The 23,277-nt window shown below is 47.2% G+C and overlaps 18 non-coding genes across 18 annotated transcripts; all 18 read right to left on the bottom strand.

The window, feature by feature from the left end:
- Positions 1 to 749: 749 nt before the first annotated feature.
- TRNAL-UAG (transfer RNA leucine (anticodon UAG)) lies at positions 750 to 831 on the bottom strand. Its single transcript has one exon. It is a non-coding gene; the product is annotated as a tRNA-Leu (tRNA).
- Positions 832 to 1,254: 423 nt separating this feature from the next.
- Positions 1,255 to 1,336, bottom strand: TRNAL-AAG (transfer RNA leucine (anticodon AAG)). The gene has a single exon. It is a non-coding gene; the product is annotated as a tRNA-Leu (tRNA).
- Positions 1,337 to 2,381: 1,045 nt separating this feature from the next.
- Positions 2,382 to 2,463, bottom strand: TRNAL-UAG (transfer RNA leucine (anticodon UAG)). Its single transcript has one exon. It is a non-coding gene; the product is annotated as a tRNA-Leu (tRNA).
- Positions 2,464 to 2,886: 423 nt separating this feature from the next.
- On the bottom strand, positions 2,887 to 2,968 carry TRNAL-AAG (transfer RNA leucine (anticodon AAG)). Its single transcript has one exon. It is a non-coding gene; the product is annotated as a tRNA-Leu (tRNA).
- A 1,045-nt stretch (positions 2,969 to 4,013) lies between these two features.
- On the bottom strand, positions 4,014 to 4,095 carry TRNAL-UAG (transfer RNA leucine (anticodon UAG)). The gene has a single exon. It is a non-coding gene; the product is annotated as a tRNA-Leu (tRNA).
- A 423-nt stretch (positions 4,096 to 4,518) lies between these two features.
- On the bottom strand, positions 4,519 to 4,600 carry TRNAL-AAG (transfer RNA leucine (anticodon AAG)). Its single transcript has one exon. It is a non-coding gene; the product is annotated as a tRNA-Leu (tRNA).
- Positions 4,601 to 5,648: 1,048 nt separating this feature from the next.
- TRNAL-UAG (transfer RNA leucine (anticodon UAG)) lies at positions 5,649 to 5,730 on the bottom strand. Its single transcript has one exon. It is a non-coding gene; the product is annotated as a tRNA-Leu (tRNA).
- A 423-nt stretch (positions 5,731 to 6,153) lies between these two features.
- TRNAL-AAG (transfer RNA leucine (anticodon AAG)) lies at positions 6,154 to 6,235 on the bottom strand. The gene has a single exon. It is a non-coding gene; the product is annotated as a tRNA-Leu (tRNA).
- A 1,045-nt stretch (positions 6,236 to 7,280) lies between these two features.
- Positions 7,281 to 7,362, bottom strand: TRNAL-UAG (transfer RNA leucine (anticodon UAG)). The gene has a single exon. It is a non-coding gene; the product is annotated as a tRNA-Leu (tRNA).
- Positions 7,363 to 7,785: 423 nt separating this feature from the next.
- On the bottom strand, positions 7,786 to 7,867 carry TRNAL-AAG (transfer RNA leucine (anticodon AAG)). Its single transcript has one exon. It is a non-coding gene; the product is annotated as a tRNA-Leu (tRNA).
- An 8,940-nt stretch (positions 7,868 to 16,807) lies between these two features.
- On the bottom strand, positions 16,808 to 16,889 carry TRNAL-UAG (transfer RNA leucine (anticodon UAG)). Its single transcript has one exon. It is a non-coding gene; the product is annotated as a tRNA-Leu (tRNA).
- A 423-nt stretch (positions 16,890 to 17,312) lies between these two features.
- On the bottom strand, positions 17,313 to 17,394 carry TRNAL-AAG (transfer RNA leucine (anticodon AAG)). The gene has a single exon. It is a non-coding gene; the product is annotated as a tRNA-Leu (tRNA).
- Positions 17,395 to 18,439: 1,045 nt separating this feature from the next.
- TRNAL-UAG (transfer RNA leucine (anticodon UAG)) lies at positions 18,440 to 18,521 on the bottom strand. The gene has a single exon. It is a non-coding gene; the product is annotated as a tRNA-Leu (tRNA).
- A 423-nt stretch (positions 18,522 to 18,944) lies between these two features.
- TRNAL-AAG (transfer RNA leucine (anticodon AAG)) lies at positions 18,945 to 19,026 on the bottom strand. The gene has a single exon. It is a non-coding gene; the product is annotated as a tRNA-Leu (tRNA).
- Positions 19,027 to 20,071: 1,045 nt separating this feature from the next.
- Positions 20,072 to 20,153, bottom strand: TRNAL-UAG (transfer RNA leucine (anticodon UAG)). Its single transcript has one exon. It is a non-coding gene; the product is annotated as a tRNA-Leu (tRNA).
- Positions 20,154 to 20,576: 423 nt separating this feature from the next.
- TRNAL-AAG (transfer RNA leucine (anticodon AAG)) lies at positions 20,577 to 20,658 on the bottom strand. Its single transcript has one exon. It is a non-coding gene; the product is annotated as a tRNA-Leu (tRNA).
- A 1,045-nt stretch (positions 20,659 to 21,703) lies between these two features.
- On the bottom strand, positions 21,704 to 21,785 carry TRNAL-UAG (transfer RNA leucine (anticodon UAG)). The gene has a single exon. It is a non-coding gene; the product is annotated as a tRNA-Leu (tRNA).
- A 423-nt stretch (positions 21,786 to 22,208) lies between these two features.
- TRNAL-AAG (transfer RNA leucine (anticodon AAG)) lies at positions 22,209 to 22,290 on the bottom strand. Its single transcript has one exon. It is a non-coding gene; the product is annotated as a tRNA-Leu (tRNA).
- Positions 22,291 to 23,277: the final 987 nt, after the last annotated feature.

Genomic DNA, 23,277 nt, shown 5'->3' with positions numbered 1-23,277 from the left:
GGTGTATTCCCATCATGAGACCCTGGAGGAAGCCTTCAAATAATTTTTGCATCTCAAGGAAACCGACCTTACTGGGGCAAGTGGGGAAAATGCCAGGGAACCCCTGAAAAGTCCTGAAGGAAGCTTGGGCTTCCAGGGAACCCTGGTTGAGAAAACCTGCTTTGGCCTGGCGTACAATAAAAGACATCCTCTCAAACCCCTAACTGCCCACGTAGTTAATGTATCAGCTTTTATGCAAAAGTAATGTCACCTGTCTAAAAAAATCACAATTGTCCACTTACGTACAATGTACAATGTAGCCCGTAGCACTGGAATAGATGCTATTGCACGTATACCTAAAATGCCATTCACCTACAATTGAGAGGAAACATTTGCCTACTATTGGGTAATAGGGGCAGATCTCACCTCAGTAATCTAAATGAGATCTTTGCCCTGTTTACTTTGTAGAAAGTCCTATCTGTTGCCACTGTTGCTGTCAAAAGGTCCTCCACAGCCAGGAGTTATGAGCTGTGGCACATTGTCAGAATCCAGTGGAAAAGTGCATGTAAAGGTCTTAAGCCATTTTAAGCACTTTTTTTTTCTAAACTGTATTCCTTTGTAGCGGTGAAAGAAAGTGTGGTGCTGGGTACGCCTCATTCATGTTGTTGTGCAAGCTGATGGAGGAAAAGAGAAGTATTTGAGCTTTCTTGTTGATGAAGGGACGTAGGAGATCCACAAGAGGCCTGTGAGGCAAGATAGAAGTTGCAGACTGGCAGTGGTGGGATTTGAACCCACGCCTCCAAAGAGACTGGAGCCTAAATCCAGCGCCTTAGACCGCTCGGCCACACTACCTTGCCGATATCGATCTTTTGTGTGCTTTTAAAATGAGGTTTGTATGAGTGGAATGTTGAGCGGTTCATTATTGTGCCATCAACAAGTAATCAACTGGGGACATGCTGCATGTATGCACCTATTCTCATTACCGCGGAAAGAGAAAACACTTGACAGTACTGGCTTTGGTTCTATGCCTCTGATGACAGCACCTAGGAAAGTGCAGGTAAAGCACTCTATGCCACAGCAGAATCAATGGATTAGTCTTCTCAAATGCTACATTTGAGAAGACTAATCCATTAATTTCTGACCAAGATAAGCTCCTCAAGTGGCCCTGATGTATAAGCTTGGACAAGTATTTGAGCAAGTGTTAAAACCAGAGGAGCTGAGGCCTTATCTTTCCTACATAGTACATCCTTGTCAAGCAAGCGAGAAGTTAAAGGCTGGCAGTGGTGGGATTTGAACCCACGCCTCCGAGGAGACTAGAACCTTAATCCAGCGCCTTAGACCGCTCGGCCACACTACCCTGCGGATGTCTACTCTTGCGTGCTTTAAGACACGTTTTTCAAGAGTCAAAGGTTAAGCGGTTAATTACTGTGCCGTCAACAGGTTATCATCTGGGGATATGCTGCATGTTGGCAGCCATTCTCAGTTCCATAAGGAAGAACGCATAACAGTACTGACTTTTGTTCCATTGCTCTGATACCACTGAGTGCAGCACCTACTGTCCGATCGCTTTTCCCGATCGATTTTTCGATCGAAAATCAGATCGGATATGCATTAAATTATCTATCGAACCAACTATCTGCCAAAAAATCTCATGGTGTATTCCCATCATGAGACCCTGGAGGAAGCCTTCAAATAATTTTTGCATCTCAAGGAAACCGACCTTACTGGGGCAAGTGGGGAAAATGCCAGGGAACCCCTGAAAAGTCCTGAAGGAAGCTTGGGCTTCCAGGGAACCCTGGTTGAGAAAACCTGCTTTGGCCTGGCGTACAATAAAAGACATCCTCTCAAACCCCTAACTGCCCACGTAGTTAATGTATCAGCTTTTATGCAAAAGTAATGTCACCTGTCTAAAAAAATCACAATTGTCCACTTACGTACAATGTACAATGTAGCCCGTAGCACTGGAATAGATGCTATTGCACGTATACCTAAAATGCCATTCACCTACAATTGAGAGGAAACATTTGCCTACTATTGGGTAATAGGGGCAGATCTCACCTCAGTAATCTAAATGAGATCTTTGCCCTGTTTACTTTGTAGAAAGTCCTATCTGTTGCCACTGTTGCTGTCAAAAGGTCCTCCACAGCCAGGAGTTATGAGCTGTGGCACATTGTCAGAATCCAGTGGAAAAGTGCATGTAAAGGTCTTAAGCCATTTTAAGCACTTTTTTTTTCTAAACTGTATTCCTTTGTAGCGGTGAAAGAAAGTGTGGTGCTGGGTACGCCTCATTCATGTTGTTGTGCAAGCTGATGGAGGAAAAGAGAAGTATTTGAGCTTTCTTGTTGATGAAGGGACGTAGGAGATCCAGAAGAGGCCTGTGAGGCAAGATAGAAGTTGCAGACTGGCAGTGGTGGGATTTGAACCCACGCCTCCAAAGAGACTGGAGCCTAAATCCAGCGCCTTAGACCGCTCGGCCACACTACCTTGCCGATATCAATCTTTTGTGTGCTTTTAAAATGAGGTTTGTATGAGTGGAATGTTGAGTGGTTCATTATTGTGCCATCAACAAGTAATCAACTGGGGACATGCTGCATGTATGCACCTATTCTCATTACCGCGGAAAGAGAAAACACTTGACAGTACTGGCTTTGGTTCTATGCCTCTGATGACAGCACCTAGGAAAGTGCAGGTAAAGCACTCTATGCCACAGCAGAATCAATGGATTAGTCTTCTCAAATGCTACATTTGAGAAGACTAATCCATTAATTTCTGACCAAGATAAGCTCCTCAAGTGGCCCTGATGTATAAGCTTGGACAAGTATTTGAGCAAGTGTTAAAACCAGAGGAGCTGAGGCCTTATCTTTCCTACATAGTACATCCTTGTCAAGCAAGCGAGAAGTTAAAGGCTGGCAGTGGTGGGATTTGAACCCACGCCTCCGAGGAGACTGGAGCCTTAATCCAGCGCCTTAGACCGCTCGGCCACACTACCCTGCGGATGTCTACTCTTGCGTGCTTTAAGACACGTTTTTCAAGAGTCAAAGGTTAAGCGGTTAATTACTGTGCTGTCAACAGGTTATCATCTGGGGATATGCTGCATGTTGGCAGCCATTCTCAGTTCCATAAGGAAGAACGCATAACAGTACTGACTTTTGTTCCATTGCTCTGATACCACTGAGTGCAGCACCTACTGTCCGATCGCTTTTCCCGATCGATTTTTCGATCGAAAATCAGATCGGATATGCATTAAATTATCTATCGAACCAACTATCTGCCAAAAAATCTCATGGTGTATTCCCATCATGAGACCCTGGAGGAAGCCTTAAAATAATTTTTGCATCTCAAGGAAACCGACCTTACTGGGGCAAGTGGGGAAAATGCCAGGGAACCCCTGAAAAGTCCTGAAGGAAGCTTGGGCTTCCAGGGAACCCTGGTTGAGAAAACCTGCTTTGGCCTGGCGTACAATAAAAGACATCCTCTCAAACCCCTAACTGCCCACGTAGTTAATGTATCAGCTTTTATGCAAAAGTAATGTCACCTGTCTAAAAAAATCACAATTGTCCACTTACGTACAATGTACAATGTAGCCCGTAGCACTGGAATAGATGCTATTGCACGTATACCTAAAATGCCATTCACCTACAATTGAGAGGAAACATTTGCCTACTATTGGGTAATAGGGGCAGATCTCACCTCAGTAATCTAAATGAGATCTTTGCCCTGTTTACTTTGTAGAAAGTCCTATCTGTTGCCACTGTTGCTGTCAAAAGGTCCTCCACAGCCAGGAGTTATGAGCTGTGGCACATTGTCAGAATCCAGTGGAAAAGTGCATGTAAAGGTCTTAAGCCATTTTAAGCACTTTTTTTTTCTAAACTGTATTCCTTTGTAGCGGTGAAAGAAAGTGTGGTGCTGGGTACGCCTCATTCATGTTGTTGTGCAAGCTGATGGAGGAAAAGAGAAGTATTTGAGCTTTCTTGTTGATGAAGGGACGTAGGAGATCCAGAAGAGGCCTGTGAGGCAAGATAGAAGTTGCAGACTGGCAGTGGTGGGATTTGAACCCACGCCTCCAAAGAGACTGGAGCCTAAATCCAGCGCCTTAGACCGCTCGGCCACACTACCTTGCCGATATCGATCTTTTGTGTGCTTTTAAAATGAGGTTTGTATGAGTGGAATGTTGAGTGGTTCATTATTGTGCCATCAACAAGTAATCAACTGGGGACATGCTGCATGTATGCACCTATTCTCATTACCGCGGAAAGAGAAAACACTTGACAGTACTGGCTTTGGTTCTATGCCTCTGATGACAGCACCGAGGAAAGTGCAGGTAAAGCACTCTATGCCACAGCAGAATCAATGGATTAGTCTTCTCAAATGCTACATTTGAGAAGACTAATCCATTAATTTCTGACCAAGATAAGCTCCTCAAGTGGCCCTGATGTATAAGCTTGGACAAGTATTTGAGCAAGTGTTAAAACCAGAGGAGCTGAGGCCTTATCTTTCCTACATAGTACATCCTTGTCAAGCAAGCGAGAAGTTAAAGGCTGGCAGTGGTGGGATTTGAACCCACGCCTCCGAGGAGACTGGAGCCTTAATCCAGCGCCTTAGACCGCTCGGCCACACTACCCTGCGGATGTCTACTCTTGCGTGCTTTAAGACACGTTTTTCAAGAGTCAAAGGTTAAGCGGTTAATTACTGTGCCGTCAACAGGTTATCATCTGGGGATATGCTGCATGTTGGCAGCCATTCTCAGTTCCATAAGGAAGAACGCATAACAGTACTGACTTTTGTTCCATTGCTCTGATACCACTGAGTGCAGCACCTACTGTCCGATCGCTTTTCCCGATCGATTTTTCGATCGAAAATCAGATCGGATATGCATTAAATTATCTATCGAACCAACTATCTGCCAAAAAATCTCATGGTGTATTCCCATCATGAGACCCTGGAGGAAGCCTTAAAATAATTTTTGCATCTCAAGGAAACCGACCTTACTGGGGCAAGTGGGGAAAATGCCAGGGAACCCCTGAAAAGTCCTGAAGGAAGCTTGGGCTTCCAGGGAACCCTGGTTGAGAAAACCTGCTTTGGCCTGGCGTACAATAAAAGACATCCTCTCAAACCCCTAACTGCCCACGTAGTTAATGTATCAGCTTTTATGCAAAAGTAATGTCACCTGTCTAAAAAAATCACAATTGTCCACTTACGTACAATGTACAATGTAGCCCGTAGCACTGGAATAGCTGCTATTGCACGCATACCTAAAATGCCATTCACCTACAATTGAGAGGAAACATTTGCCTACTATTGGGTAATAGGGGCAGATCTCACATCAGTAATCTAAATGAGATCTTTGCCCTGTTTACTTTGTAGAAAGTCCTATCTGTTGCCACTGTTGCTGTCAAAAGGTCCTCCACAGCCAGGAGTTATGAGCTGTGGCACATTGTCAGAATCCAGTGGAAAAGTGCATGTAAAGGTCTTAAGCCATTTTAAGCACTTTTTTTTTCTAAACTGTATTCCTTTGTAGCGGTGAAAGAAAGTGTGGTGCTGGGTACGCCTCATTCATGTTGTTGTGCAAGCTGATGGAGGAAAAGAGAAGTATTTGAGCTTTCTTGTTGTTGATGAAGGGACGTAGGAGATCCACAAGAGGCCTGTGAGGCAAGATAGAAGTTGTAGACTGGCAGTGGTGGGATTTGAACCCACGCCTCCAAAGAGACTGGAGCCTAAATCCAGCGCCTTAGACCGCTCGGCCACACTACCTTGCCGATATTGATCTTTTGTGTGCTTTTAAAATGAGGTTTGTATGAGTGGAATGTTGAGTGGTTCATTATTGTGCCATCAACAAGTAATCAACTGGGGACATGCTGCATGTATGCACCTATTCTCATTACCGTGGAAAGAGAAAACACTTGACAGTACTGGCTTTGGTTCTATGCCTCTGATGACAGCACCTAGGAAAGTGCAGGTAAAGCACTCTATGCCACAGCAGAATCAATGGATTAGTCTTCTCAAATGTTACATTTGAGAAGACTAATCCATTAATTTCTGACCAAGATAAGCTCCTCAAGTGGCCCTGATGTATAAGCTTGGACAAGTATTTGAGCAAGTGTTAAAACCAGAGGAGCTGAGGCCTTATCTTTCCTACATAGTACATCCTTGTCAAGCAAGCGAGAAGTTAAAGGCTGGCAGTGGTGGGATTTGAACCCACGCCTCCGAGGAGACTGGAGCCTTAATCCAGCGCCTTAGACCGCTCGGCCACACTACCCTGCGGATGTCTACTCTTGCGTGCTTTAAGACACGTTTTTCAAGAGTCAAAGGTTAAGCGGTTAATTACTGTGCCGTCAACAGGTTATCATCTGGGGATATGCTGCATGTTGGCAGCCATTCTCAGTTCCATAAGGAAGAACGCATAACAGTACTGACTTTTGTTCCATTGCTCTGATACCACTGAGTGCAGCACCTACTGTCCGATCGCTTTTCCCGATCGATTTTCCGATCGAAAATCAGATCGGATATGCATTAAATTATCTATCGAACCAACTATCTGCCAAAAAATCTCATGGTGTATTCCCATCATGAGACCCTGGAGGAAGCCTTCAAATAATTTTTGCATCTCAAGGAAACCGACCTTACTGGGGCAAGTGGGGAAAATGCCAGGGAACCCCTGAAAAGTCCTGAAGGAAGCTTGGGCTTCCAGGGAACCCTGGTTGAGAAAACCTGCTTTGGCCTGGCGTACAATAAAAGACATCCTCTCTAACCCCTAACTGCCCACGTAGTTAATGTATCAGCTTTTATGCAAAAGTAATGTCACCTGTCTAAAAAAATCACAATTGTCCACTTACGTACAATGTACAATGTAGCCCGTAGCACTGGAATAGATGCTATTGCACGTATACCTAAAATGCCATTCACCTACAATTGAGAGGAAACATTTGCCTACTATTGGGTAATAGGGGCAGATCTCACCTCAGTAATCTAAATGAGATCTTTGCCCTGTTTACTTTGTAGAAAGTCCTATCTGTTGCCACTGTTGCTGTCAAAAGGTCCTCCACAGCCAGGAGTTATGAGCTGTGGCACATTGTCAGAATCCAGTGGAAAAGTGCATGTAAAGGTCTTAAGCCATTTTAAGCACTTTTTTTTTCTAAACTGTATTCCTTTGTAGCGGTGAAAGAAAGTGTGGTGCTGGGTACGCCTCATTCATGTTGTTGTGCAAGCTGATGGAGGAAATGAGAAGTATTTGAGCTTTCTTGTTGATGAAGGGACGTAGGAGATCCACAAGAGGCCTGTGAGGCAAGATAGAAGTTGCAGACTGGCAGTGGTGGGATTTGAACCCACGCCTCCAAAGAGACTGGAGCCTAAATCCAGCGCCTTAGACCGCTCGGCCACACTACCTTGCCGATATCGATCTTTTGTGTGCTTTTAAAATGAGGTTTGTATGAGTGGAATGTTGAGTGGTTCATTATTGTGCCATCAACAAGTAATCAACTGGGGACATGCTGCATGTATGCACCTATTCTCATTACCGCGGAAAGAGAAAACACTTGACAGTACTGGCTTTGGTTCTATGCCTCTGATGACAGCACCTAGGAAAGTGCAGGTAAAGCACTCTATGCCACAGCAGAATCAATGGATTAGTCTTCTCAAATGCTACATTTGAGAAGACTAATCCATTAATTTCTGACCAAGATAAGCTCCTCAAGTGGCCCTGATGTATAAGCTTGGACAAGTATTTGAGCAAGTGTTAAAACCAGAGGAGCTGAGGCCTTATCTTTCCTACATAGTACATCCTTGTCAAGCAAGCGAGAAGTTAAAGGCTGGCAGTGGTGGGATTTGAACCCACGCCTCCGAGGAGACTGGAGCCTTAATCCAGCGCCTTAGACCGCTCGGCCACACTACCCTGCGGATGTCTACTCTTGCGTGCTTTAAGACACGTTTTTCAAGAGTCAAAGGTTAAGCGGTTAATTACTGTGCCGTCAACAGGTTATCATCTGGGGATATGCTGCATGTTGGCAGCCATTCTCAGTTCCATAAGGAAGAACGCATAACAGTACTGACTTTTGTTCCATTGCTCTGATACCACTGAGTGCAGCACCTACTGTCCGATCGCTTTTCCCGATCGATTTTTCGATCGAAAATCAGATCGGATATGCATTAAATTATCTATCGAACCAACTATCTGCCAAAAAATCTCATGGTGTATTCCCATCATGAGACCCTGGAGGAAGCCTTAAAATAATTTTTGCATCTCAAGGAAACCGACCTTACTGGGGCAAGTGGGGAAAATGCCAGGGAACCCCTGAAAAGTCCTGAAGGAAGCTTGGGCTTCCAGGGAACCCTGGTTGAGAAAACCTGCTTTGGCCTGGCGTACAATAAAAGACATCCTCTCAAACCCCTAACTGCCCACGTAGTTAATGTATCAGCTTTTATGCAAAAGTAATGTCACCTGTCTAAAAAAATCACAATTGTCCACTTACGTACAATGTACAATGTAGCCCGTAGCACTGGAATAGCTGCTATTGCACGTATACCTAAAATGCCATTCACCTACAATTGAGAGGAAACATTTGCCTACTATTGGGTAATAGGGGCAGATCTCACCTCAGTAATCTAAATGAGATCTTTGCCCTGTTTACTTTGTAGAAAGTCCTATCTGTTGCCACTGTTGCTGTCAAAAGGTCCTCCACAGCCAGGAGTTATGAGCTGTGGCACATTGTCAGAATCCAGTGGAAAAGTGCATGTAAAGGTCTTAAGCCATTTTAAGCACTTTTTTTTTCTAAACTGTATTCCTTTGTAGCGGTGAAAGAAAGTGTGGTGCTGGGTACGCCTCATTCATGTTGTTGTGCAAGCTGATGGAGGAAAAGAGAAGTATTTGAGCTTTCTTGTTGATGAAGGTGTCACAAGAGCCCCACTGGCCGTGAACACGCAAAACCGTCCGATCCGATTCTAGCACACAGATTGAGAGCTATGGACGCAATCTGCGTAGAATTGGCGGAGTTTGAGCGTCACGACGCAGTAGGGAGCCTGTGAGGTTACGAAAATACACTTTTACTCCAACCCAGGGGTAGATTTGCCACCATCTCTGTTTTCTATCAGCCCAGAGAAAACTGCTAACTGGCTATAGACCTGTGAAACAAACAACCGGTTAAAACTGTGCAATTCCTATCTATCTATCAAAACAGTAGCGTCCCTTCGGAAGTTTAGGTCTCGTCTGTGTATACTGAATAGAAGGTTTTACTGAGAGGTAAAGACCTTTTAAAAAGCCTTTATTTGTTACAATATAAATAATTAATATATACAGACAATCGTGAACAATTAAACGATGAGAGACAGTGATAACACAGTACATAAAAGAAAAAGGGATAAAAAGAACGAATACTTATGATTCTGTGGAAAGTCCGTTCGGGAAAAGACAAAGTTCCTTTGTTGCAGTTAGTTCGCAATATGGCCGAACCACATGGCCGTTGCTCCGCCTGCAAGATGGCCACTGCTATTTCCCCAAGCAGTGGCAGTCTTTTCGGTATGATGGAAAGTGGGGGAATTGGCTGGGGGTCCTCATGCAATCAGTTTTGAGCACTGACATTTCTGGGCGGAGTCTCAAGCTCAGCCCAGGGGCGTGTCAGGCAGTGAGTTCTCAGGGGAGGAACTTCCAGCCATCCACAAAATATGTCCAATTTCATACCCCGCCGGGGTTTTGTCGCACATGCAAACCGATTTCATATTCAGATTGGGCTGAGAATACACGTTCATAGGACATCAAACTTGCAATATTTGGGGCGCACGGGGACCCCATTATTCATATCTCAGCCCCTGCTCGGGTTACCTGGCTATGTCTAGTATCACCATATTCTACAGAATTAGGGAAACAAAATTATGTAATTTTCATATTCCTCCCATGGATGGTATTTGCAAAATGTGACAAAGTTATCAACACCATGCATTCCATACTCAGTCTAGTCGGTGCCGTCAAGACTGGGAGGAATGTAGGTGTCAATAGACCTCATGCTGTGCTAGCTTCCCCTGTTGAATAGACTCTGTTGGTATTTCAGCTCTGCCCAATTAGCACATTAGTGTCACCAGAGCTTTTCCGGGAGCCTTAACAGGATTTCTTGCTAAACCAGGTTGCTTTAGCCATATGCTAACGCAGGCCCATTCAGCCCTCATGGCAAAAGGGGGGGGAAGGCAGGAAGGAAAAACTTCTATTTTAAAAATAAAGAATGTCAGTTTTCCGATCACGGTTGCGATCGGACAATCGGCCGCGAATCCTCGGACGACTGGGCGTCGCCCGGCGTCACACCTCCCCCTTCCCGAGCTCTGCTCAGGGAGGTGTCAACAGGACGCCTTCCGTAGCAGCTATTGGCGCTGTTGGGTCGGGTTCCCCCTGACACCGCGACAGCCCATCAGCGTTTTGGTGTCGGCTGCCTGCTTTGTGTTGGATCGTAAAGTCGTACTGCTGCAATGACAGGCTCCACCGTAGGAGCTTGCCGTTGGTTCCAGCAGTACGGTTTAGCCAACTCAGGGGATTGTGATCAGTGACGATCGTGAAGGAGCGGCCGTACAGATACGACTGCAGTTTCTGTAGGGCCCACACGATCGCCAGGCACTCCTTTTCAGTTGTGGAGTAGGCTACCTCTCGGGGCAGGAGCTTCCGGCTCAGGTAGAGGATAGGGTGTTCATCCCCCCTTCCATCCACCTGGCTGAGGACTGCGCCGAGACCGTAGTCAGAGGCATCGGTTTGCACCACAAACCGACGACTGAAGTCTGGGGCCTGAAGCACAGGGGCGCTTGCGAGGGCCTGCTTCAAGGCCTGGAAGGCATTCTCGCAAGCGGGGGTCCAGCTAACAACCTTGGGGTGCTTCTTGCTAGTGGCATCGGTCAGGGGCTTCGCCAGTGTACTATAGGCGGGAACAAATTTCCTATAGTAGCCGGCGGTCCCCAGGAACGCCTGGACCTGCTTTTTCGTGATAGGTCGAGGCCATGCCAGGATGGCGTCCACCTTTCCCGTGTCAGGTTTCAGGGTGTTACCCCCCACCCGGTGACCTAAGTACTGCACCTCGGTCATGCCAATCTGACACTTACTCGGTTTAACCGTCAGATTGGCCATGGCCAGCCTCTCTAGTACCTGGGACAGGTGTTTGAGGTGTTCTTCCCAGGTGGGGCTGAACACCGCAATGTCATCCAGATACGCTACAGCGAACCCTTGCATTCCCTCTAGCAGGTCGTTCACGGCCCACTGAAACGTGGCGGGGGCGTTCTTCATCCCAAAGGGCATCATCGTGAACTCGAAGAGGCCGAAAGGGGTGATGAAGGCCGACTTTTGCCTCGCGTCAGGTGCAAGTGGTATCTGCCAATACCCCCGGCTCAGATCCATGATTGATAGGTACCTGGCTGATGCCAGTGTATCTAGCAGCTCATCAATGCGAGGCATGGGGTAGGCGTCTGTAGTGGTGATGGCGTTCAGTTTCCTGTAGTCTACGCAGAACCGAGTTGTCTGGTCCTTCTTGGGGACCAGGACAACAGGGGCTGCCCAGGCACTACTGGACTTTTGAACCACCCCTAACTCCAGCATCTCCCTCACCTCCTTCTGCATGTCCGCCTGTACCTCGGGAGAGACACGGTAAGCGGATTGCCTGATGGGGGGATGGGTACCTGTATCTACCCCATGCACCGCCATACTGGTCCGCCCCGGGATACCGGAGAAGGTGTGCTGGTACTGGCCCAGCACCTTCTGTAACTGCTCTTGCTGGGCTGAGGCGAGCTGTGGATTGACGTTTAGGTCGCCGTCCACATCTCGTACGTCAGCCAGCAGGTCTAACAGGGGGTCTGCCTCTCCCTGCTCTAACCGGCTGCACACTGGCAGCGCATACTGGGTCCTGTCATGGTGGGCCTTCAGCATGTTTACATGAAAGCTCTTCTGCTTCCTGCCCCCCATGTTCACTAGATACGTCAGAGGGTTTAACCGCTGCACTACAGTAAAAGGCCCCTCCCAGGCTGCTTGCAGCTTGTTCTGCCTCACGGGAAGAAGGGCATATACCTTGTCACCCACATCAAATGACCGCTCTCCAGCAGTGCGGTCGTACCATGCTTTTTGTTTGGCCTGAGCCTGGGCCAGGTTGTTGGTCACTACTGCGGACAGGGACTCCATTTTGTCCCTGAACTTGAGGACGTAATCGACCACGGAGACATCAGTGGGGTCGCCCTTGCCCTCCCATGTCTCCCGCATCAATTGTAAGGGTCCTCGGACATTCCTCCCATACAGGAGTTCAAACGGGGAAAACCCGGTTGACTCCTGCGGCACCTCCCTGTACGCAAACAACAGATGAGGCAGGTATCGTTCCCAGTCCCCACCTTGCGACTCAACAAACGTGGTCAGCATTTGCTTCAGCGTCCCGTTGAACCGTTCACACAGTCCATTGGTCTGCGGGTGGTAGGGACTGGAGACAATGTGCGTCATGTGTATCCTTTTGCACAGGGCCTCCATGAGTTCGGACATAAACTGGGATCCCTGATCGGAGAGCATCTCCGCAGGGAACCCGACTCGGGAGAAAATGTTAAGTAGCGCGTCTGCTACCTTGTCCGCCCTCAGGGAGGAAAGCGCCATGGCCTCAGGATAGCGGGTGGCGTAATCCACCACCGTCAGGATGTACCTTTTGCCACTGCTGCTGGGAGTGGGCAATGGTCCAATTATGTCGACTGCCACTCTGTGAAAGGGCTCACCTATGATTGGCAGTGGACACAAGGGAGCCTTGCGGGGGTTCCCAGCCCGTTTTACCTTTTGGCAAACAGTACATGAGCGGCAATAGTTGGTCACATCGATCCGCATCCTGGGCCAGTAGAAATGACCCTGGATACGGTCAAGTGTCTTGTGGATTCCCAAGTGCCCTGCCAGGGGAATGTCATGTGCGGACTTCAGCACATGCCCCCGGAAGGCACTGGGTACCACAAGCAACTTGGTACCCACACTTGTTTCACCTTCGGTGGGCTGTACAGGCTCGCTGTACAGCTTACCACCTTCCCAATATACCTTGAAGGTATCTTCATTCGTGAGGGGCTCCGAAGCCTGTCTTCTGAGTGCCTCGAGGCTAGGGTCAGTCTGGAGTGCTTGCACAAATGCAGCACTCTCGCTCTCAGCCAGCTGGCCCGTGGCATATGCAGTTAGTGGCTGAAGGCTACCATCCCTGTGGTCAGAGGAGGGGGAGGAGGCCGGAACCTCTTCCACCTGCTCTGAGCCCAGGTTCTGAGCAGCGCGGCTGCGTGTTACTGCCAGTACAGGTACACCTTCAGACTGGCACATACTGGCATTACTCACATCCTGGCTGCATGCATGAATTACAGTGACAGGTACAACAACATTTTCATCACAAACAATCGGTATATCAAACACAGGTACCTGTGACACAGGTACTATTGGACTCGGTACCCCTGGACTGGGCACATTCAACCCACCTCCCCCCTGTTCTTGCCCCTTGGTGCAAAGTACCTTAGTGTAGGCGGAGAGTCCGTCTCCCTCCTGGCAGTCTGAGGGGCTTGGGGCAGGTTCATAATAGGACACAAGCTTGCCCAGGTCGGTCCCCAACAAAACTGGGACCGGCAGTTGGTCCAGGACCCCAACAACCTTCTCTTGAACCCCCACCCCCCAATCGATGGACACCCGAGCCTGGGGAATGCGAGAAAGAGTGCCCCCCACTCCAGTGAGGGTAAGGTATTTGTCAGGGAGGATATTTTCCGTCGGGACCAGGTGCGCACGCACCAGGGTGACATCCGCTCCAGTGTCGCGGAAACCGGTAACAAGCTGGTCGTTCACTGTAACCAGCTGGTGGTTGCTCGTAGCGGAGTGGATCCCTCTCCCACCTGCGAACATGACGTTGTTGGGTGCTCCCGGCTGGGGTGCGCTGGCTGGCGGCAGTTGCCGTGGGCGAGGTGTAGGTGGTGCAGGAGCTGGCGCTGTCTGCCTCCGCTCCGGGCAGTTAAACTTCATGTGTCCGGGCTTGCGGCAAAAGTGACAGGTGATGCCCTCTGTTGCTGCAGGCCTGGACGCAGCAGCTGCGCTGGAGGGCCTCTGGGGCGCACGGCTCACAGAGGTAGGAGAGTCTGCAAAATTGTGGGACTGACCTCCTCTCCAGCTAGATGGGGCAGTCCTGCGGGTCTCCGGCACCCTGGTCGTTGCAAAGGTCTCAGCGAGGTCTGCAGCGACCGTCGCTGACGCCGGTCGGCGCTCCAGCACAAACTGGCGTACATCAGCCGGGCAAATGTTCAGAAACTGCTCCAGGACGATTAAGTCCTCCAGGACACCGTAAGACCCTTTAGTGAGGCCTAGCGTCCACTGGCGGAGTGTGGTGAGCAGACTGCTGACCACATCTTGATAAGAATCAGTAGATTTTTTCTGCCAGGACCTGAACCTTTTCCGGTAGGCTTCTGGCGTCAGCTGGTACTTAGTGATTATAGCCTCCTTTATAGCGGTATAATCATTGTCCTTTTCCACAGGCAGCTCTGAGAAAGCATCAAGCGCTTTGTAGCGCAGCAAGGGTGTCAGATGTCTGGCCCACTGGTCTTGGGACAGACGATACTGACGGCAGGCCTTTTCAAAAGACCTCAAAAACAAGTCAATGTCAGTGTCTTTTTCGATAATAGCAAATTTAAATTTTGCACTTACTGGAGCGGCAGTCCCTTCAGCAGGGAGGCTGGGCGTTGAACTCCGGCTGGCTTGCTGCACTTTCGCCATGTTCAGCTCATGCTGTCGTCTCTCCCGCGCCTCTGCAGATTGGCGTTCCTCTCGCTTTTGCTCCGCCATGTACTGCAGGTACTTGTCCACATCAGTTTCCATCAGCTTTTGCAATGCCTGCTGCATTACTGGATCAACATAACTGGACAGTCCAGTACTGGCCGGTTCCAGGCGAGTACTTTCAGGGGTTCTGGGGTCGGGGATCACACTGACAGCCTCCTGCGTATCTGTTGCCGCATTGCCCGCGGGTTGCTCAACCTCGGTACGCACAGGATCTTCAGTCTCTGGTTCCCCTCGACTTGCGTTAGATGAGCCGGTGTCCTCCACAGTGGACACCTCCAGCGTCCGCAGATTCTGGCTATCCCATCGGTACAAGTCCGTTATCAGGTCCTGCTGTTTCTTGCCGCGGATGTCCATGCCTCTCGCCTCGCACAGACTCTGCAGGTCGGATAGGACCATGACCTTGTAATTCCCGGACATTTCCATGCCAAATAAAAGAAAACTTAGGGGAGGGGTACTGGTTACACAGTCTCTCTGTATATATGAAAAATATATTGCACTCAGTCACTACCAACGAATTAGTTCGTTTCTCGATAGGGCTAATTCGATAGCCCTACCTGAGATACTATCAGCACACACAGATCCCAAACGCTGCCGACCACTGTCACAAGAGCCCCACTGGCCGTGAACACGCAAAACCGTCCGATCCGATTCTAGCACACAGATTGAGAGCTATGGACGCAATCTGCGTAGAATTGGCGGAGTTTGAGCGTCACGACGCAGTAGGGAGCCTGTGAGGTTACGAAAATACACTTTTACTCCAACCCAGGGGTAGATTTGCCACCATCTCTGTTTTCTATCAGCCCAGAGAAAACTGCTAACTGGCTATAGACCTGTGAAACAAACAACCGGTTAAAACTGTGCAATTCCTATCTATCTATCAAAACAGTAGCGTCCCTTCGGAAGTTTAGGTCTCGTCTGTGTATACTGAATAGAAGGTTTTACTGAGAGGTAAAGACCTTTTAAAAAGCCTTTATTTGTTACAATATAAATAATTAATATATACAGACAATCGTGAACAATTAAACGATGAGAGACAGTGATAACACAGTACATAAAAGAAAAAGGGATAAAAAGAACGAATACTTATGATTCTGTGGAAAGTCCGTTCGGGAAAAGACAAAGTTCCTTTGTTGCAGTTAGTTCGCAATATGGCCGAACCACATGGCCGTTGCTCCGCCTGCAAGATGGCCACTGCTATTTCCCCAAGCAGTGGCAGTCTTTTCGGTATGATGGAAAGTGGGGGAATTGGCTGGGGGTCCTCATGCAATCAGTTTTGAGCACTGACATTTCTGGGCGGAGTCTCAAGCTCAGCCCAGGGGCGTGTCAGGCAGTGAGTTCTCAGGGGAGGAACTTCCAGCCATCCACAAAATATGTCCAATTTCATACCCCGCCGGGGTTTTGTCGCACATGCAAACCGATTTCATATTCAGATTGGGCTGAGAATACACGTTCATAGGACATCAAACTTGCAATATTTGGGGCGCACGGGGACCCCATTATTCATATCTCAGCCCCTGCTCGGGTTACCTGGCTATGTCTAGTATCACCATATTCTACAGAATTAGGGAAACAAAATTATGTAATTTTCATATTCCTCCCATGGATGGTATTTGCAAAATGTGACAAAGTTATCAACACCATGCATTCCATACTCAGTCTAGTCGGTGCCGTCAAGACTGGGAGGAATGTAGGTGTCAATAGACCTCATGCTGTGCTAGCTTCCCCTGTTGAATAGACTCTGTTGGTATTTCAGCTCTGCCCAATTAGCACATTAGTGTCACCAGAGCTTTTCCGGGAGCCTTAACAGGATTTCTTGCTAAACCAGGTTGCTTTAGCCATATGCTAACGCAGGCCCATTCAGCCCTCATGGCAAAAGGGGGGGGAAGGCAGGAAGGAAAAACTTCTATTTTAAAAATAAAGAATGTCAGTTTTCCGATCACGGTTGCGATCGGACAATCGGCCGCGAATCCTCGGACGACTGGGCGTCGCCCGGCGTCACAGAAGGGACGTAGGAGATCCAGAAGAGGCCTGTGAGGCAAGATAGAAGTTGCAGACTGGCAGTGGTGGGATTTGAACCCACGCCTCCAAAGAGACTGGAGCCTAAATCCAGCGCCTTAGACCGCTCGGCCACACTACCTTGCCGATATCGATCTTTTGTGTGCTTTTAAAATGAGGTTTGTATGAGTGGAATGTTGAGTGGTTCATTATTGTGCCATCAACAAGTAATCAACTGGGGACATGCTGCATGTATGCACCTATTCTCATTACCGCGGAAAGAGAAAACACTTGACAGTACTGGCTTTGGTTCTATGCCTCTGATGACAGCACCTAGGAAAGTGCAGGTAAAGCACTCTATGCCACAGCAGAATCAATGGATTAGTCTTCTCAAATGCTACATTTGAGAAGACTAATCCATTAATTTCTGACCAAGATAAGCTCCTCAAGTGGCCCTGATGTATAAGCTTGGACAAGTATTTGAGCAAGTGTTAAAACCAGAGGAGCTGAGGCCTTATCTTTCCTACATAGTACATCCTTGTCAAGCAAGCGAGAAGTTAAAGGCTGGCAGTGGTGGGATTTGAACCCACGCCTCCGAGGAGACTGGAGCCTTAATCCAGCGCCTTAGACCGCTCGGCCACACTACCCTGCGGATGTCTACTCTTGCGTGCTTTAAGACACGTTTTTCAAGAGTCAAAGGTTAAGCGGTTAATTACTGTGCCGTCAACAGGTTATCATCTGGGGATATGCTGCATGTTGGCAGCCATTCTCAGTTCCATAAGGAAGAACGCATAACAGTACTGACTTTTGTTCCATTGCTCTGATACCACTGAGTGCAGCACCTACTGTCCGATCGCTTTTCCCGATCGATTTTTCGATCGAAAATCAGATCGGATATGCATTAAATTATCTATCGAACCAACTATCTGCCAAAAAATCTCATGGTGTATTCCCATCATGAGACCCTGGAGGAAGCCTTAAAATAATTTTTGCATCTCAAGGAAACCGACCTTACTGGGGCAAGTGGGGAAAATGCCAGGGAACCCCTGAAAAGTCCTGAAGGAAGCTTGGGCTTCCAGGGAACCCTGGTTGAGAAAACCTGCTTTGGCCTGGCGTACAATAAAAGACATCCTCTCAAACCCCTAACTGCCCACGTAGTTAATGTATCAGCTTTTATGCAAAAGTAATGTCACCTGTCTAAAAAAATCACAATTGTCCACTTACGTACAATGTACAATGTAGCCCGTAGCACTGGAATAGATGCTATTGCACGTATACCTAAAATGCCATTCACCTACAATTGAGAGGAAACATTTGCCTACTATTGGGTAATAGGGGCAGATCTCACCTCAGTAATCTAAATGAGATCTTTGCCCTGTTTACTTTGTAGAAAGTCCTATCTGTTGCCACTGTTGCTGTCAAAAGGTCCTCCACAGCCAGGAGTTATGAGCTGTGGCACATTGTCAGAATCCAGTGGAAAAGTGCATGTAAAGGTCTTAAGCCATTTTAAGCACTTTTTTTTTCTAAACTGTATTCCTTTGTAGCGGTGAAAGAAAGTGTGGTGCTGGGTACGCCTCATTCATGTTGTTGTGCAAGCTGATGGAGGAAAAGAGAAGTATTTGAGCTTTCTTGTTGATGAAGGGACGTAGGAGATCCACAAGAGGCCTGTGAGGCAAGATAGAAGTTGCAGACTGGCAGTGGTGGGATTTGAACCCACGCCTCCAAAGAGACTGGAGCCTAAATCCAGCGCCTTAGACCGCTCGGCCACACTACCTTGCCGATATCGATCTTTTGTGTGCTTTTAAAATGAGGTTTGTATGAGTGGAATGTTGAGTGGTTCATTATTGTGCCATCAACAAGTAATCAACTGGGGACATGCTGCATGTATGCACCTATTCTCATTACCGCGGAAAGAGAAAACACTTGACAGTACTGGCTTTGGTTCTATGCCTCTGATGACAGCACCGAGGAAAGTGCAGGTAAAGCACTCTATGCCACAGCAGAATCAATGGATTAGTCTTCTCAAATGCTACATTTGAGAAGACTAATCCATTAATTTCTGACCAAGATAAGCTCCTCAAGTGGCCCTGATGTATAAGCTTGGACAAGTATTTGAGCAAGTGTTAAAACCAGAGGAGCTGAGGCCTTATCTTTCCTACATAGTACATCCTTGTCAAGCAAGCGAGAAGTTAAAGGCTGGCAGTGGTGGGATTTGAACCCACGCCTCCGAGGAGACTGGAGCCTTAATCCAGCGCCTTAAACCGCTCGGCCACACTACCCTGCGGATGTCTACTCTTGCGTGCTTTAAGACACGTTTTTCAAGAGTCAAAGGTTAAGCGGTTAATTACTGTGCCGTCAACAGGTTATCATCTGGGGATATGCTGCATGTTGGCAGCCATTCTCAGTTCCATAAGGAAGAACGCATAACAGTACTGACTTTTGTTCCATTGCTCTGATACCACTGAGTGCAGCACCTACTGTCCGATCGCTTTTCCCGATCGATTTTTCGATCGAAAATCAGATCGGATATGCATTAAATTATCTATCGAACCAACTATCTGCCAAAAAATCTCATGGTGTATTCCCATCATGAGACCCTGGAGGAAGCCTTCAAATAATTTTTGCATCTCAAGGAAACCGACCTTACTGGGGCAAGTGGGGAAAATGCCAGGGAACCCCTGAAAAGTCCTGAAGGAAGCTTGGGCTTCCAGGGAACCCTGGTTGAGAAAACCTGCTTTGGCCTGGCGTACAATAAAAGACATCCTCTCAAACCCCTAACTGCCCACGTAGTTAATGTATCAGCTTTTATGCAAAAGTAATGTCACCTGTCTAAAAAAATCACAATTGTCCACTTACGTACAATGTACAATGTAGCCCGTAGCACTGGAATAGATGCTATTGCACGTATACCTAAAATGCCATTCACCTACAATTGAGAGGAAACATTTGCCTACTATTGGGTAATAGGGGCAGATCTCACCTCAGTAATCTAAATGAGATCTTTGCCCTGTTTACTTTGTAGAAAGTCCTATCTGTTGCCACTGTTGCTGTCAAAAGGTCCTCCACAGCCAGGAGTTATGAGCTGTGGCACATTGTCAGAATCCAGTGGAAAAGTGCATGTAAAGGTCTTAAGCCATTTTAAGCACTTTTTTTTTCTAAACTGTATTCCTTTGTAGCGGTGAAAGAAAGTGTGGTGCTGGGTACGCCTCATTCATGTTGTTGTGCAAGCTGATGGAGGAAAAGAGAAGTATTTGAGCTTTCTTGTTGATGAAGGGACGTAGGAGATCCACAAGAGGCCTGTGAGGCAAGATAGAAGTTGCAGACTGGCAGTGGTGGGATTTGAACCCACGCCTCCAAAGAGACTGGAGCCTAAATCCAGCGCCTTAGACCGCTCGGCCACACTACCTTGCCGATATCGATCTTTTGTGTGCTTTTAAAATGAGGTTTGTATGAGTGGAATGTTGAGTGGTTCATTATTGTGCCATCAACAAGTAATCAACTGGGGACATGCTGCATGTATGCACCTATTCTCATTACCGCGGAAAGAGAAAACACTTGACAGTACTGGCTTTGGTTCTATGCCTCTGATGACAGCACCTAGGAAAGTGCAGGTAAAGCACTCTATGCCACAGCAGAATCAATGGATTAGTCTTCTCAAATGCTACATTTGAGAAGACTAATCCATTAATTTCTGACCAAGATAAGCTCCTCAAGTGGCCCTGATGTATAAGCTTGGACAAGTATTTGAGCAAGTGTTAAAACCAGAGGAGCTGAGGCCTTATCTTTCCTACATAGTACATCCTTGTCAAGCAAGCGAGAAGTTAAAGGCTGGCAGTGGTGGGATTTGAACCCACGCCTCCGAGGAGACTGGAACCTTAATCCAGCGCCTTAGACCGCTCGGCCACACTACCCTGCGGATGTCTACTCTTGCGTGCTTTAAGACACGTTTTTCAAGAGTCAAAGGTTAAGCGGTTAATTACTGTGCCGTCAACAGGTTATCATCTGGGGATATGCTGCATGTTGGCAGCCATTCTCAGTTCCATAAGGAAGAACGCATAACAGTACTGACTTTTGTTCCATTGCTCTGATACCACTGAGTGCAGCACCTACTGTCCGATCGCTTTTCCCGATCGATTTTTCGATCGAAAATCAGATCGGATATGCATTAAATTATCTATCGAACCAACTATCTGCCAAAAAATCTCATGGTGTATTCCCATCATGAGACCCTGGAGGAAGCCTTCAAATAATTTTTGCATCTCAAGGAAACCGACCTTACTGGGGCAAGTGGGGAAAATGCCAGGGAACCCCTGAAAAGTCCTGAAGGAAGCTTGGGCTTCCAGGGAACCCTGGTTGAGAAAACCTGCTTTGGCCTGGCGTACAATAAAAGACATCCTCTCAAACCCCTAACTGCCCACGTAGTTAATGTATCAGCTTTTATGCAAAAGTAATGTCACCTGTCTAAAAAAATCACAATTGTCCACTTACGTACAATGTACAATGTAGCCCGTAGCACTGGAATAGATGCTATTGCACGTATACCTAAAATGCCATTCACCTACAATTGAGAGGAAACATTTGCCTACTATTGGGTAATAGGGGCAGATCTCACCTCAGTAATCTAAATGAGATCTTTGCCCTGTTTACTTTGTAGAAAGTCCTATCTGTTGCCACTGTTGCTGTCAAAAGGTCCTCCACAGCCAGGAGTTATGAGCTGTGGCACATTGTCAGAATCCAGTGGAAAAGTGCATGTAAAGGTCTTAAGCCATTTTAAGCACTTTTTTTTTCTAAACTGTATTCCTTTGTAGCGGTGAAAGAAAGTGTGGTGCTGGGTACGCCTCATTCATGTTGTTGTGCAAGCTGATGGAGGAAAAGAGAAGTATTTGAGCTTTCTTGTTGATGAAGGGACGTAGGAGATCCACAAGAGGCCTGTGAGGCAAGATAGAAGTTGCAGACTGGCAGTGGTGGGATTTGAACCCACGCCTCCAAAGAGACTGGAGCCTAAATCCAGCGCCTTAGACCGCTCGGCCACACTACCTTGCCGATATCAATCTTTTGTGTGCTTTTAAAATGAGGTTTGTATGAGTGGAATGTTGAGTGGTTCATTATTGTGCCATCAACAAGTAATCAACTGGGGACATGCTGCATGTATGCACCTATTCTCATTACCGCGGAAAGAGAAAACACTTGACAGTACTGGCTTTGGTTCTATGCCTCTGATGACAGCACCTAGGAAAGTGCAGGTAAAGCACTCTATGCCACAGCAGAATCAATGGATTAGTCTTCTCAAATGCTACATTTGAGAAGACTAATCCATTAATTTCTGACCAAGATAAGCTCCTCAAGTGGCCCTGATGTATAAGCTTGGACAAGTATTTGAGCAAGTGTTAAAACCAGAGGAGCTGAGGCCTTATCTTTCCTACATAGTACATCCTTGTCAAGCAAGCGAGAAGTTAAAGGCTGGCAGTGGTGGGATTTGAACCCACGCCTCCGAGGAGACTGGAGCCTTAATCCAGCGCCTTAGACCGCTCGGCCACACTACCCTGCGGATGTCTACTCTTGCGTGCTTTAAGACACGTTTTTCAAGAGTCAAAGGTTAAGCGGTTAATTACTGTGCCGTCAACAGGTTATCATCTGGGGATATGCTGCATGTTGGCAGCCATTCTCAGTTCCATAAGGAAGAACGCATAACAGTACTGACTTTTGTTCCATTGCTCTGATACCACTGAGTGCAGCACCTACTGTCCGATCGCTTTTCCCGATCGATTTTTCGATCGAAAATCAGATCGGATATGCATTAAATTATCTATCGAACCAACTATCTGCCAAAAAATCTCATGGTGTATTCCCATCATGAGACCCTGGAGGAAGCCTTAAAATAATTTTTGCATCTCAAGGAAACCGACCTTACTGGGGCAAGTGGGGAAAATGCCAGGGAACCCCTGAAAAGTCCTGAAGGAAGCTTGGGCTTCCAGGGAACCCTGGTTGAGAAAACCTGCTTTGGCCTGGCGTACAATAAAAGACATCCTCTCAAACCCCTAACTGCCCACGTAGTTAATGTATCAGCTTTTATGCAAAAGTAATGTCACCTGTCTAAAAAAATCACAATTGTCCACTTACGTACAATGTACAATGTAGCCCGTAGCACTGGAATAGATGCTATTGCACGTATACCTAAAATGCCATTCACCTACAATTGAGAGGAAACATTTGCCTACTATTGGGTAATAGGGGCAGATCTCACCTCAGTAATCTAAATGAGATCTTTGCCCTGTTTACTTTGTAGAAAGTCCTATCTGTTGCCACTGTTGCTGTCAAAAGGTCCTCCACAGCCAGGAGTTATGAGCTGTGGCACATTGTCAGAATCCAGTGGAAAAGTGCATGTAAAGGTCTTAAGCCATTTTAAGCACTTTTTTTTTCTAAACTGTATTCCTTTGTAGCGGTGAAAGAAAGTGTGGTGCTGGGTACGCCTCATTCATGTTGTTGTGCAAGCTGATGGAGGAAAAGAGAAGTATTTGAGCTTTCTTGTT

Source organism: Hyperolius riggenbachi, chromosome 12, assembly GCF_040937935.1.
Source record: "Hyperolius riggenbachi isolate aHypRig1 chromosome 12, aHypRig1.pri, whole genome shotgun sequence".
Classification (NCBI taxonomy): domain Eukaryota; kingdom Metazoa; phylum Chordata; class Amphibia; order Anura; family Hyperoliidae; genus Hyperolius; species Hyperolius riggenbachi.
Note: the sequence above shows the minus strand (reverse complement) of the source record. Positions and strands in the feature narration are given on the sequence as shown.